Source organism: Lucilia sericata, unplaced genomic scaffold (genome assembly GCF_015586225.1).
Source record: "Lucilia sericata isolate MDLA Ls3-8-SP2 unplaced genomic scaffold, ASM1558622v1 Contig000184F_arrow, whole genome shotgun sequence".
Taxonomy (NCBI): Eukaryota; Metazoa; Arthropoda; class Insecta; order Diptera; family Calliphoridae; genus Lucilia; species Lucilia sericata.
In genome coordinates, this window is record NW_023994212.1 from 519,789 (window position 1) to 534,996 (window position 15,208).

At 30.7% G+C, this 15,208-nt stretch overlaps 1 protein-coding gene across 2 annotated transcripts in view; it reads right to left on the bottom strand.

The window, feature by feature from the left end:
• Positions 1–13,339, bottom strand: part of LOC119601660 (F-box/LRR-repeat protein 7) — an 84,768-nt gene extending 71,429 nt beyond the window's left edge. Inside the window, exon 1 of one of the 2 annotated variants that reach the window (XM_037952750.1) lies at positions 12,924–13,339. The gene's annotated coding sequence lies outside the window, so the exon portion shown is untranslated. Of the gene's footprint in view, positions 1–12,722 lie in introns of both variants that reach the window. The other variant, XM_037952751.1, reaches the window with a different exon arrangement.
• Between the last annotated feature and the right edge of the window lie 1,869 nt (positions 13,340–15,208).

Here is a 15,208-nt window from a genome sequence, read left to right on the forward strand (position 1 = left end):
GTATAGGTCTATAGTCTAGTCTATTGTCTAGTCTATTGTCTAGTCTATTGTCTAGTCTATAGTCTAGTCTATAGTCTAGTCTATAGTCTATAGTCTAGTCTATAGTCTAGTCTATTGTCTAGTCTACAGTCTAGTCTATAGTCTAGTCTATAGTCTAGTCTATAGTCTAGTCTATAGTCTAGTCTATAGTCTAGTCTTAATTCAGGTCTCAATTCTTGTTTATAGTTTAGTCTCCAGTCGAGTTATAGTATAGTCGATAGTCTATTTTATAGACGAGTTTATAGTCTAGTCTTAATTCGGCTCTCTAGTCTTGTCGATGATCTCACCTATAGTCGAGTTTATGGTCTGGTCTATATGTGTCTATATATGTTCAGTATATAGCATAGTCCTAAGTTTAGTATAACTATAATATAAACTTTAATCTTATAGCGCTACACAGCTTCTTTAGAGTAGCATATTGCTCCATGATTATTGACTTTCATTTATTATTTCTTTTAATATGCAAAATTTTTCTTTCACAAAGAAAAAAACTATTTTAAAATTATATTCCTTAATAGTGACATTCACGCCACCTTGAAACCATATGTAAAATATTACAATTATTTAACTGACATTTCGTAAAATATGATTGTCATTGTATTTTGCGACGAAAAGGAATTTAACAACAAAAACTTTTTCTGCAATATTTTAATCCTGCTGTGCTATTTAAGGCTTATAAGGAAAATGATAACAATCATATCATTCATTTACTTTTTAAATACATATACATACGTTTTGAACTATATTTAGTTTAAAGCTTAAATTGAGGTAGTAAATGACATAAGTTTTTAATTTATAACATCTATTAAATATAAACATAATCATAATTGTTGTTTAGCTACATGCAATAAACGTTTCCAAATGAAAGCAAAAAAAAAAAAAACACAAACAGTCGCAAACCTTTATGTTTGTCATTACGTCGCGAGATGAAAAAATTCATTTAAACATTTCTTAGTTGTTGCCAACAACATTCCAACATGTGCTAAGATTTTCTGATTTTTTCTTTTTCTGTTGCATTTTGTAATTTTTTTTCTGTTGTTTCTTATTTTGCCAACATTCTCTAATATTTCTGTATATAGAATTTTATATTGAGGTAACTTGCAAACAGCAGCAGTTATAACAAATTGCGTGCATCTACGTTGTCTACTACATAGTAGTAGATGAACAGCAAAAGGAAAAAAAAAAAAATTTACAAATACAATTTAAATTGTTGTTGAATAAGAAGAAGCAGCAGAAGTGTTGCTTTTGCAACATTTTATATAAAATGTTTAAGGTTAAAGCAACACAGTAAAGCAAATGTTGGATGAAAAGCTTAAGAATATTTTTTTTTGTAAAAATTCCAAGTGTTGTAAATTAAAAAATGTAATTTAATTATAGACTTGGGTGTAGTCTATAGTCTAATCTATAGTATAGTCTAGTGTATAAACTAGTCTATAGTCTAGTCTACAGTCTAGTCTAGTCTATAGTCTAGTCTACAGTCTAGTCTATAGTCTAGTCTATAGTCTAGTCTATAGTCTAGTCTATAGTCTAGTCTATAGTCTAGTCTATAGTCTAGTCTATAGTCTAGTCTATAGTCTAGTCTATAGTCTAGTCTATAGTCTAGTCTATAGTCTAGTCTATAGTCTAGTCTATAGTCTAGTCTATAGTCTAGTCTATAGTCTAGTCTATAGTCTAGTCTATAGTCTAGTCTATAGTCTAGTCTATAGTCTAGTCTATAGTCTAGTCTATAGTCTAGTCTATAGTCTAGTCTATAGTCTAGTCTATAGTCTAGTCTATAGTCTAGTCTATAGTCTAGTCTATAGTCTAGTCTATAGTCTAGTCTATAGTCTAATCTATAGTATAGTCTAGTGTATAAACTAGTCTATAGTCTAGTCTACAGTCTAGTCTAGTCTATAGTCTAGTCTATAGTCTAGTCTATAGTCTAGTCTATAGTCTAGTCTATAGTCTAGTCTATAGTCTAGTCTATAGTCTAGTTTATAGTCTAGTCTATAGTCTAGTCTAGTCTAGTCTATAGTCTAGTCTATAGTCTAGTCTATAGTCTAGTCTATAGTCTAGTCTATAGTCTAGTCTATAGTCTAGTCTATAGTCTAGTCTATAGTCTAGTCTATAGTCTAGTCTATAGTCTAGTCTATAGTCTAGTCTATAGTCTAGTCTATAGTCTAGTCTATAGTCTAGTCTATAGTCTAGTCTAGTCTAGTCTATAGTCTAGTCTATAGTCTAGTCTATAGTCTAGTCTATAGTCTAGTCTATAGTCTAGTCTATAGTCTAGTCTATAGTCTAGTCTATAGTCTAGTCTATAGTCTAGTCTATAGTCTAGTCTATAGTCTAGTCTATAGTCTAGTCTATAGTCTAGTCTATAGTCTAGTCTATAGTCTAGTCTATAGTCTAGTTTATAGTCTAGTCTATAGTCTAGTTTATAGTCTAGTCTATAGTCTAGTTTTTAGTCTAGTCTATAGTCTAGTCTATAGTCTAGTCTACAGTCTAGTCTATAGTCTAGTCTATAGTCTAGTCTATAGTCTGGTCTATAGTCTAGTCTATAGTCTAGTCTATAGTCTAGTCTATAGTCTAGTCTATAGTCTAGTCTATAGTCTAGTCTATAGTCTAGTCTATAGTCTAGTCTATAGTCTAGTCTATAGTCTAGTCTATAGTCTAGTCTATAGTCTAGTCTATAGTCTAGTCTATAGTCTAGTCTATAGTCTAGTCTATAGTCTAGTCTATAGTCTAGTCTATAGTCTAGTCTATAGTCTAGTCTATAGTCTAGTCTATAGTCTAGTCTATAGTCTAGTCTATAGTCTAGTCTATAGTCTAGTCTATAGTCTAGTCTATAGTCTAGTCTATAGTCTAGTCTATAGTCTAGTCTATAGTCTAGTCTATAGTCTAGTCTATAGTCTAGTCTATAGTCTAGTCTATAGTCTAGTCTATAGTCTAGTCTATAGTCTAGTCTATAGTCTAGTCTATAGTCTAGTCTATAGTCTAGTCTATAGTCTAGTCTATAGTCTAGTCTATAGTCTAGTCTATAGTCTAGTCTATAGTCTAGTCTATAGTCTAGTCTATAGTCTAGTCTATAGTCTAGTCTATAGTCTAGTCTATAGTCTAGTCTATAGTCTAGTCTATAGTCTAGTCTATAGTCTAGTTTATAGTCTAGTCTATAGTCTAGTCTATAGTCTAGTCTATAGTCTAGTCTATAGTCTAGTCTATAGTCTAGTCTATAGTCTAGTCTATAGTCTAGTCTATAGTCTAGTCTATAGTCTAGTCTATAGTCTAGTCTATAGTCTAGTCTATAGTCTAGTCTATAGTCTAGTCTATAGTCTAGTCTATAGTCTGGTCTATAGTCTAGTCTATAGTCTAGTCTATAGTCTAGTCTATAGTCTAGTCTATAGTCTAGTCTATAGTCTAGTCTATAGTCTAGTCTATAGTCTAGTCTATAGTCTAGTCTATAGTCTAGTCTATAGTCTAGTCTATAGTCTAGTCTATAGTCTAGTCTATAGTCTAGTCTATAGTCTAGTCTATAGTCTAGTTTATAGTCTAGTCTATAGTCTAGTTTATAGTCTAGTCTATAGTCTAGTTTTTAGTCTAGTCTATAGTCTAGTCTATAGTCTAGTCTATAGTCTAGTCTTTAGTCTAGCCTATGGTCTAGTATACAGTTTTTTGTCTTAGAGCTTTTTCGTTCCTTTGAAACTTAATAAATTGACAACAATGATTTAAAACATTCCTCTTTAATGGATCGAGGCTCTCCTGAAACCAATAGCTGAAAAAACGTCTCTCTTTTATATTACAATCGACTCCTTTGTGTTTCTGTTATTGTCCATTTCTCAAAAGTGCAGAAAAAAAAACAACAAAAACAAACGAAAGACTTAAACAAGCTATTTTCAATTCCTTTTTGCAGAGATGTTATTGTTATTATAGTTGCTGTAGTTGGTGGTTTTCTTGTTCATGTTTTTGTGTGCTAAAAGTTGTCACTGCTGTTATTACATGTTGTTGGCCTACTACTTACAATACTTTTAATGTTGTTGTTGCTTTTTCTTATGAGTTTTTTGTTGTAGTTTTTGTTGTCTAAAATATGATTGTCCATTGCCAACAGAAAAAAATAAACTATAAAAAAGCGAAAAAAGTCAAACTGCATTGCTTTACTAATACATCGACAGCATATCCAAAACGACTTGCAATACATGTGTGTATGTGTGTTAATGTATGAGTAGTTGTTGGAAAAATGCCACCAGTAAAATGTTTCGTTCAAGTTAAAACTGCAACCAAAAGCAGCAGCAAACACAACAACAACTTAAAAGTGGAAAATATTTTTTGCCAGACCGCAAAAAATTACAAAAAAAAAAAAACAACAACTACAATTTAATATTTTTTAAGAAAGTTCAAATGTTTGTTACTTTTAAAATGTGTATTTATTATAAAATATTGCTTACGAAAAAGAAAAATTGTAAAATCAGATTTTAACTTTTTTCCTTTAATATGCAGAAAATTATTTTCAATTTGAATGTGGTGAAAATTTTGGATTTTATATAATAAATTTTATATGGATTTTAAGCTCAAATAAAATTGGTATATTGATTAATGATGTGTGGCAGTTGGAGCCAAATGTTTTGTAAAAAAAGTAGAAATTTTAATTAAATGAAATTTATTGCTTGTTTTAGCAGTTAATTAAAATATGGGAGAAATTAAAACGTGTAAGAAGATAAAATTTAATGTATTAATTAACATGTTACTTTGTTGTTTGGCTTTTTTTTTAATATAAATTAAAATTGTTATTGCACTATGGGCTTTCAAGTGACAGGTAAGATAATATTTGCTAATGTGAATTTTCAAAAAAAAACTCTTTAATTTAACATAGGAAATTGCCATTTAAAAGTAGGAAAAATTTACACTTAAGAAAATTAAAAATAAGACTAATAAAACAAAAGACTTAGACAACAAATTAATCGATGTTAAAACTCTAGGAAAATTTTTAATTTTTACAAAAAAGAGATTATTGAAACAAGAGACTTAGACAACAAAGTCAATCGACTTTCAACCTCTGCGCCAATGTTTCATTAAACAAATAGTATAGTAAAACAAAAGACTTAGACAACAAACCTAATACAGTCAAGTTTAGAGTCCATTCTATAGTGTAGTCTACAGCTTAGTCTGTGATCTAGTCTATTCTATAGTCTAGTCAAGTCTAGGCTGTCATCTAGACAATACTCTAGTCAATTGTCTAGTCTGAAATCAAGTCTATAGACTAGTCTTGTCTATAGTCTAATCTATAGTAGTCTATGGTCTAGTTTATGATCTAGTATAAACCATTTTTTAGTCTAGTCTATAGCCCAGTCTAGCGTCTAGTCTATGTCCTAGTCTATAGCCTTGTCTATATTTTGGTGTTTGGTCAAGTTTTTAGTCTAGTCTATAATCTGGTCTATAATTTATGCTATAGTGTAGTTTACAGTCTAGTCTATATTCTAGTCTATTGTGTAGTCTATAGTCTAGTCTATAGTCTAGTCTATAGTCTAGTTTTAGTCTAGTCTATAGTCTAGTCTAAAGTCTAGTCTATAGTATAGTCTATAGCCTAGTCTAAAGTCTAGTCTATAGTCTAGTATATAGTCTAGTCTATAGTCTAGTATAAAGTCTAGTCTATAGTCTAGTCTATAGTCTAGTCTATAGTCTAGTCTATAGTCTAGTCTATAGTCTAGTCTATAGTCTAGTCTATAGTCTAGTCTATAGTCTAGTCTATAGTCTAGTCTATAGTCTAGTCTATAGTCTAGTCTATAGTCTAGTCTATAGTCTAGTCTATAGTCTAGTCTATAGTCTAGTCTATAGTCTAGTCTATAGTCTAGTCTATAGTCTAGTCTATAGTCTAGTCTATAGTCTAGTCTAGTCTAGTCTATAGTCTAGTCTATAGTCTAGTCTTAGTCTAGTCTATAGTCTAGTCTATAGTCTAGTCTATAGTCTAGTCTATAGTCTAGTCTATAGTCTAGTCTATAGTCTAGTCTATAGTCTAGTCTATAGTCTAGTCTATAGTCTAGTCTATAGTCTAGTCTATAGTCTAGTCTATAGTCTAGTCTATAGTCTAGTCTATAGTCTAGTCTATAGTCTAGTCTATAGTCTAGTCTATAGTCTAGTCTATAGTCTAGTCTATAGTCTAGTCTATAGTCTAGTCTATAGTCTAGTCTATAGTCTAGTCTATAGTCTAGTCTATAGTCTAGTCTATAGTCTAGTCTATAGTCTAGTCTATAGTCTAGTCTATAGTCTAGTCTATAGTCTAGTCTATAGTCTAGTCTATAGTCTAGTCTATAGTCTAGTCTAGTCTATAGTCTAGTCTAGTCTGTAGTCTAGTCAATAGTGTAGTATTTAGTCTAGTCTATAGTCTAGTCTAAGGTCTAGTCTATAGTCTAGTCTATAGTCTAGTCTATAGTCTAGTCTATAGTCTAGTCTATAGTCTAGTCTATAGTCTAGTCTATAGTCTAGTCTATAGTCTAGTCTATAGTCTAGTCTATAGTCTAGTCTATAGTCTAGTCTATAGTCTAGTCTATAGTCTAGTCTATAGTCTAGTCTATAGTCTAGTCTATAGTCTAGTCTATAGTCTAGTCTATAGTCTAGTCTATAGTCTAGTCTATAGTCTAGTCTATAGTCTAGTCTATAGTCTAGTCTATAGTCTAGTCTATAGTCTGGTCTATAGTCTAGTCTATAGTCTAGTCTATACTCTAGTCTATAGTCTAGTCTATAGTCTAGTCTATAGTCTAGTCTATAGTCTAGTCTATAGTCTAGTCTATAGTCTAGTCTATAGTCTAGTCTATAGTCTAGTCTATAGTCTAGTCTATAGTCTAGTCTATATTCTAGTCTATAGTCTAGTCTATAGTCTAGTCTATAGTCTAGTCTATAGTCTAGTCTATAGTCTAGTCTATAGTCTAGTCTATAGTCTAGTCTATAGTCTAGTCTATAGTCTAGTCTATAGTCTAGTCTATAGTCTAGTCTATAGTCTAGTCTATAGTCTAGTCTATAGTCTAGTCTATAGTCTAGTCTATAGTCTAGTCTATAGTCTAGTCTATAGTCTAGTCTATAGTCTAGTCTATAGTCTAGTCTATAGTCTAGTCTATAGTCTAGTCTATAGTCTAGTCTATAGTCTAGTCTATAGTCTAGTCTATAGTCTAGTCTATAGTCTAGTCTATAGTCAAGTCTATAGTCTAGTCTATAGTCTAGTCTATAGTCTAGTCTATAGTCTAGTCTATAGTCTAGTCTATAGTCTAGTCTATAGTCTAGTCTATAGTCTAGTCTATAGTCTAGTTTATAGCCTAGTCTGTAGTCTAGTCTATAGTGTAGTCTTTAGTCTAGTCTATAGTCTAGTCTATAGTCTAGTCTATAGTCTAGTCTATAGTCTAGTCTATAGTCTAGTCCATAGTCTAGTCTATAGTCTAGCCTATAGTCTAGTCTATAGTCTAGTCTATAGTCTAGTCTATAGTCTAGCCTATAGTCTAGTCTATAGTCTAGCCTATAGTCTAGTCTACAGTCTAGTCTATAGTCTAGTCTATAGTCTAGTCTATAGTCTAGTCTATAGTCTAGTCTATAGTCTAGTCTATAGTCTAGTCTATAGTCTAGCCTATAGTCTAGTCTATAGTCTAGTCTAAACTCTAGTCTATAGTCTAGTATATAGTCTAGTCTATAGTCTAGTCTATAGTCTAGTCTATAGTCTAGTCTATAGTCTAGTCTATAGTCTAGTCTATAGTCTAGTCTATAGTCTAGTCTATAGTCTAGTCTATAGTCTAGTCTATAGTCTAGTCTATAGTCTAGTCTATAGTCTAGTCTATAGTCTAGTCTATAGTCTAGTCTATAGTCTAGTCTATAGTCTAGTCTATAGTCTAGTCTATAGTCTAGTCTATAGTCTAGTCTATAGTCTAGTCTATAGTCTAGTCTATAGTCTAGTCTATAGTCTAGTCTATAGTCTAGTCTATAGTCTAGTCTATAGTCTAGTCTATAGTCTAGTCTATAGTCTAGTCTATAGTCTAGTCTATAGTCTAGTCTATAGTCTAGTCTATAGTCTAGTCTATAGTCTAGTCTATAGTCTAGTCTATAGTCTAGTCTATAGTCTAGTCTATAGTCTAGTCTATAGTCTAGTCTATAGTCTAGTCTATAGTCTAGTCTATAGTCTAGTCTATAGTCTAGTCTATAGTCTAGTCTATAGTCTAGTCTATAGTCTAGTCTATAGTCTAGTCTATAGTCTAGTCTATAGTCTAGTCTATAGTCTAGTCTATAGTCTAGTCTATAGTCTAGTCTATAGTCTAGTCTATAGTCTAGTCTATAGTCTAGTCTATAGTCTAGTCTATAGTCTAGTCTATAGTCTAGTCTATAGTCTAGTCTATAGTCTAGTCTATAGTCTAGTCTATAGTCTAGTCTATAGTCTAGTCTATAGTCTAGTCTATAGTCTAGTCTATAGTCTAGTCTATAGTCTAGTCTATAGTCTAGTCTATAGTCTAGTCTATAGTCTAGTCTATAGTCTAGTCTATAGTCTAGTCTATAGTCTAGTCTATAGTCTAGTCTATAGTCTAGTCTATAGTCTAGTCTATAGTCTAGTCTATAGTCTGGTCTATAGTCTAGTCTATAATCTAGTCTATAGTCTAGTCTATAGTCTAGTCTATAGTCTAGTCTATAGTCTAGTCTATAGTCTAGTCTAGTCTAGTCTATAGTCTAGTCTATAGTCTAGTCTATAGTCTAGTCTATAGTCTAGTCTATAGTCTAGTCTATAGTCTAGTCTATAGTCTAGTCTATAGTCTAGTCTATAGTCTAGTCTATAGTCTAGTCTATAGTCTAGTCTATAGTCTAGTCTATAGTCTAGTCTATAGTCTAGTCTATAGTCTAGTCTATAGTCTAGTCTATAGTCTAGTCTATAGTCTAGTCTATAGTCTAGTCTATAGTCTAGTCTATAGTCTAGTCTATAGTCTAGTCTATAGTCTAGTCTATAGTCTAGTCTATAGTCTAGTCTATAGTCTAGTCTATAGTCTAGTCTATAGTCTAGTCTATAGTCTAGTCTATAGTCTAGTCTAAACTCTAGTCTATAGTCTAGTATATAGTCTAGTCTATAGTCTAGTCTATAGTCTAGTCTATAGTCTAGTCTATAGTCTAGTCTATAGTCTAGTCTATAGTCTAGTCTATAGTCCAGTCTATAGTCTAGTCTATAGTCTAGTCTATAGTCTAGTCTATAGTCTAGTCTATAGTCTAGTCAATAGTCTAGTCTATAGTCTAGTCTATAGTCTAGTCTATAGTCTAGTCTATAGTCTAGTCTATAGTCTAGTCTATAGTCTAGTCTATAGTCTATTCTATAGTCTAGTCTATAGTCTAGTCTATAGTCTAGTCTATAGTCTAGTCTATAGTCTAGTCTATAGTCTAGTCTATAGTCTAGTCTATAGTCTAGTCTATAGTCTAGTCTATAGTCTAGTCTATAGTCTAGTCTATAGTCTAGTCTATAGTCTAGTCTATAGTCTAGTCTATAGTCTAGTCTATAGTCTAGTCTATAGTCTAGTCTATAGTCTAGTCTATAGTCTAGTCTATAGTCTAGTCTATAGTCTAGTCTATAGTCTAGTCTATAGTCTAGTCTATAGTCTAGTCTATAGTCTAGTCTATAGTCTAGTCTATAGTCTAGTCTATAGTCTAGTCTATAGTCTAAAATATAGTCCAGTCTATTGGCTAGACTATAGTTTAGTCTATAGTCCCCAAATGTAGACATTAGAGTTCATGAATATCTGATATATAAACTTAAAAAAAAAAACATTAATTAATATCTTACACCTCTCAATAAGCTCAATTTTTAATAAATATATCAATAATAAAACGCATAAAATATAACTTGCTGTAAACTCCGTAATGTTTACTTGTAAGTTATAAATATACTGCCCTCAATAAACTCGGCTAATGGTAAAACAACTTTAAAAAAACAACACACATCAATGAAAACAAGCCGCTCCAATCGGTATCGATAATTGAAAATTCAAACACACCAAAAATCAAAGATTTTTAATTAAAATACATATTTCGTAACAACTGAGAAAACGATAAAAAATTGAATGAAACAAAAACAATTTAACGTAGGAAAAACCACCAACCAAATTTTTTAAGGTGTTACAAAGAGTGACAAATTTTACACTACATAAATTAAAAGAAAACAAAAATATGTAACACTTTTTGTTATTTATTGAATGAGCTATAGTTTGAAATGTATGTATATTAAGTTGAACATTGTGTTTGTAACAAAGTTGAAATATGGGGTATGGATATTTCATATCAAAAGATCCAATTGTTGAAACCGATGTCTCCGGGTAGTCCTATTTAGGCACAATTTTTCAAAAAAAGATCGATTAAGAACTCTCTAAGGTACAGCGGGTCACAGTTTAACGTGGGAAACATGTGTATTTTCTCATCTTTGTAACTTATTTGTTTTTTTGTTAGCATCACGTACTGTTACCATCTGGTGTTCCTATTTTGAGAATACCCTACATGCACAGCTATTTTAAAATGTACAATTGAGATATTCTGTTGTCTAATACAATCAATATCCATACGTGTTAACAACTTAGATGTGTAGATTTGTGGTATCCTAAATCTACAAATTTTAAAAATTTTATCAAATTGGCTCAATGAGTTCGATGAGACTAGACTATAGACTAGACTATAGACTAGACCATAGACTAGACTATAGACTAGACTATAGACTAGACTATAGACTAGACTATAGACTAGACTATAGACTAGACTATAGACTAGACTATAGACTAGACTATAGACTAGACTATAGACTATACTATAGACTATACTGTAGACTATACTATAGACTAGACTATAGAATACACAATATACTAGTCCATAGATTAGACTATAGACTAAACTATAAACTAGACTATAGACTAGACTATAGACTAGACTATAGACTAGACGATAGACTAAACTGTAGACAGGACTATACACTAGACTATAGACTAGACTATAGAAAAGATTATAGAATAGCTTATAGACTAGACTATAGCATAGACTATATGCTAGACTATAGACTGGACTGTAGACTAGACTACAGACTTGAATATAGACTAGACTATACTAGACTAGACTAGACTAGACTAGACTATAGAATTGTTTATGGACTAGACTATGGACTAGACTATAGACTAGACTATAGACTAGACTATAGACTAGACTAGAATATAGACTAGACTATAGACTAGACTATAGACTAGACTATAGACTAGACTATAGACTAGACTATAGACTAGACTATAGACTAGACTATAGACTAGACTATAGACTAGACTATAGACTAGACTATAGACTAGACTATAGACTAGACTATAGACTAGACTATAGACTAGACTATGGACTAGACTATAGACTAGACTATAGACTAGACTAAACTATTGACTAGACTATGTACTATACTATAGACTAAACTTTAGACTATGCTATAGACTAGACTATAGACTAGACTATAGACTATGCTATAGCCTAGACTGTAGACTACACTATAGACTACACTATAGACTAGACTATACACTAGAGTATTAAGTAAAATATATAGATTTGACAATTGACTAGACTATAGACTAGGATATAGAATAGACTATGTACTCTAAACGGACAAATTAGGCAAAATTGGGTCATACACACTTTCTACTAATTTTGCCAAAATTGAAAGGCCTAATATTTATATAACTATAACTTTTTAAAAAAAAACTTAAAGAAAACATATACATTTAACTCATAGTCGTTCCAGCTGAACAATTAACACTTTTACCAATTTGTTTTCAGTTCCAATACACATTTTTTGTAGCTTCTCCCGTTACAGTTTTAATAATCTTAAGTGGTTTGTAATAACGACTAACAACTTTATTTGTAAAGATAATATCAGGGGGCAATAAAAATAAAAATCGAAAAAAAAATAAAATAAGAAAAACTATCAATAACCAAGAAAATGGTTAAAGCAATAAAGAAAAATTGGCAAAAAAATAAACCAAAAAGTTTCACTGGTATTTTGTTTAATAAAAAAATTTAAATAAAATAAAAAGGCTTAAGATTTCATAAAAATTTTTGGTATTTGGATGTTTAAAACATTAAATTTTAAGTTGTTTTTAATAAAAAAATCAATGCAATTTTTAAATAATTTAAAATTTAATGCAGTTAAAAATATTTTTACTAAAAAGTGAGAAAATGTAAAAACATCTTAAGATTATTTTTGTTTTTGGCAAAAAACAAAATAAAAAGCGAAAAAATATAAACTTCGAGAAGTTAAGAAAATAACAAGAAGAAAAACAAACTGAAACTTTTAAACCTGTTTGTATTGGTACAGATCGGTGGAATGAATACACACATGTATACATTAAACAAACTGTTGCTGCTACTTTAAGTAGGTATGCGAATGTAAAGCTGAGTAAAGTGAATAGAAGAAACCATACAACTACACAAACAAGGTAAAAACTTTAACAAGTTTTTGTATTTTTTTTTAACAAAACAACATAAAAAGCAAAAATATTAACAAAAACAGCAGCGCAACAACAATAAACAAAAATATTGAAAAGTAACAGATTTCTAAACAAACAAAATTATAAAGAAAAAATTTATGCTTAATAAAATAATAACAAAATAAAAATGTTGTTAAATTAGTAACAGTTTTTGATTTAGCATTGCAAAAGGTATCTGATGTTAAAACCACAAGTACATACTTCAATAACATGAAAACTGAGAAGTTTAAACAACAAACAAAATGTAAAACAAAATTTTCGCAAATTGAGGTCTTTATGCAACAAAGTTATTAGAAATATTTAAATAAATTTGCAACAAAACTTTAGATACTAACGACTCTCTGTATTCCTTCTCCTTTTACTCATACCACACTCAAACTCAAATTTAACCAAACATCTTACTTTTTGTTAAGGCCTTCAAAAATTCCTGGCAAAATAATCCTTTTGTTTTTTGGCAGCTTAATTTTATAAAAAATTTAACTCGTTCTTAACAATTTCCTTTTATTTTTATTTAATTTCCCACTTTTCCAAATTTTTTTTTTTTTTAATTTCCAAACTTTCTTGTATATTTTTCTTTAATTTCCTTTTAAAACTTTAATATTTTTTCTCACTTTTTGCTATATTTTGTGCATTCTCTTTTAATAAGATTTCTATTTTATTCACACTTTTTGCTTTTATCTTATTCTCATTTAGATTTTTTTGCCTCTTTTTTATCTGTTGTTGTTATTATTTACAACACACTCGTTTTTGTTGTAGTTGTTTCTTTAAAAAACCCACAATTCCGTTTGTTGTTTATATCCGATACGTCTTCAAACACGACAACAGGTAAAACAAAACTGTTGTTCGAATTTCTAGTGAGCAAAAGCGAACTCTTTTAAAATGTTATTTGCAGTTTTGTTATTTTTTTCCAGTTTCTAGATCATTAAGAGGATTTTCAACTTTCAATTGTGTGGTGTATTCATTGCAGTTCAGTTAAACTCTAGTTAAGTTAAAAGAGTAAAAAAACCAAGAGTTTTTCATTAGTTTACTCTAGCTAAACGAAAGACTTAAGCAGCAAACATGTTGTGAGGGTATGGTGAGTATGGGAAAAGAGTTAACTTGTGCGACAAACATTATTCAACACACATGTTGGTGGTGGAAAAGAGTTCTTCAAACATACTTTTATAATTGTTAGTGATAAATTATGTTAAACAAAGCAAACTCACAAAAAAAATATTCTTATTGAAACAGAAGATTTAAGAAACGAACGTGCCAAAGTGGCAAGGAAATACATAATAGTCTAGATCAGTCATGATAATAAATTTTTTAAATAGTAATAACTTATATCAGACTACTAGACAATACTACATATTAGACGACAGATTAGACTACTTACCAGATTAAAGACTAGACCATAGACTATAAACTAGATTATAGACTAGACTATACACTATAAATTAGACCGTAGATTAGAATATAGCCCATAAATTAGACTACGCTATAGACTAGATTGGACTATAGACAAGACTATAGACTAGGCTATAGACTAGGCTATAGACTAGACTATAGACTAGACTAAGACTAGACTACAGACTAGACTAGAATATAGACTAGACTATAGACTAGACTATAGACTAGACTATAGACTAGACTATAGACTAGACTATAGACTAGACTATAGACTAGACTATAGACTAGACTATAGACTAGACTATAGACTAGACTATAGACTAGACTATAGACTAGACTATAGACTAGACTATAGACTAGACTATAGACTAGACTATAGACTAGACTATAGACTAGACTATAGACTAGACTATAGACTAGACTATAGACTAGACTATAGACTAGACTATAGACTAGACTATAGACTAGACTATAGACTAGACTATAGACTAGACTATAGACTAGACTATAGACTAGACTATAGACTAGACTATAGACTAGACTATAGACTAGACTATAGACTAGACTATAGACTAGACTATAGACTAGACTATAGACTAGACTATAGACTAGACTATAGACTAGACTATAGACTAGACTATAGACTAGACTATAGACTAGACTATAGACTAGACTATAGACTAGACTATAGACTAGACTATAGACTAGACTATAGACTAGACTATAGACTAGACTATAGACTAGACTATAGACTAGACTATAGACTAGACTATGACTAGACTAGATAGACTAGACTATAGACTAGACTATAGACTAGACTAGACTAGATAGACTAGACTATAGACTAGACTATAGACTAGACTATAGACTAGACTATAGACTAGACTATAGACTAGACTATAGACTAGACTATAGACTAGACTATAGACTAGACTATAGACTAGACTATAGACTAGACTATAGACTAGACTATAGACTAGACTATAGACTAGACTATAGACTAGACTATAGACTAGACTATAGACTAGACTATAGACTAGACTATAGACTAGACTATAGACTAGACTATAGACTAGACTATAGACTAGACTATAGACTAGACTATAGACTAGACTATAGACTAGACTATAGACTAGACTATAGACTAGACTATAGACTAGACATAGACTAGACTATAGACTAGACTATAGACTAGACTATAGACTAGACTATAGACTAGACTATAGACTAGACTATAGACTAGACTAGACTAGACTATAGACTAGACTATAGACTAGACTATAGACTAGACTATAGAC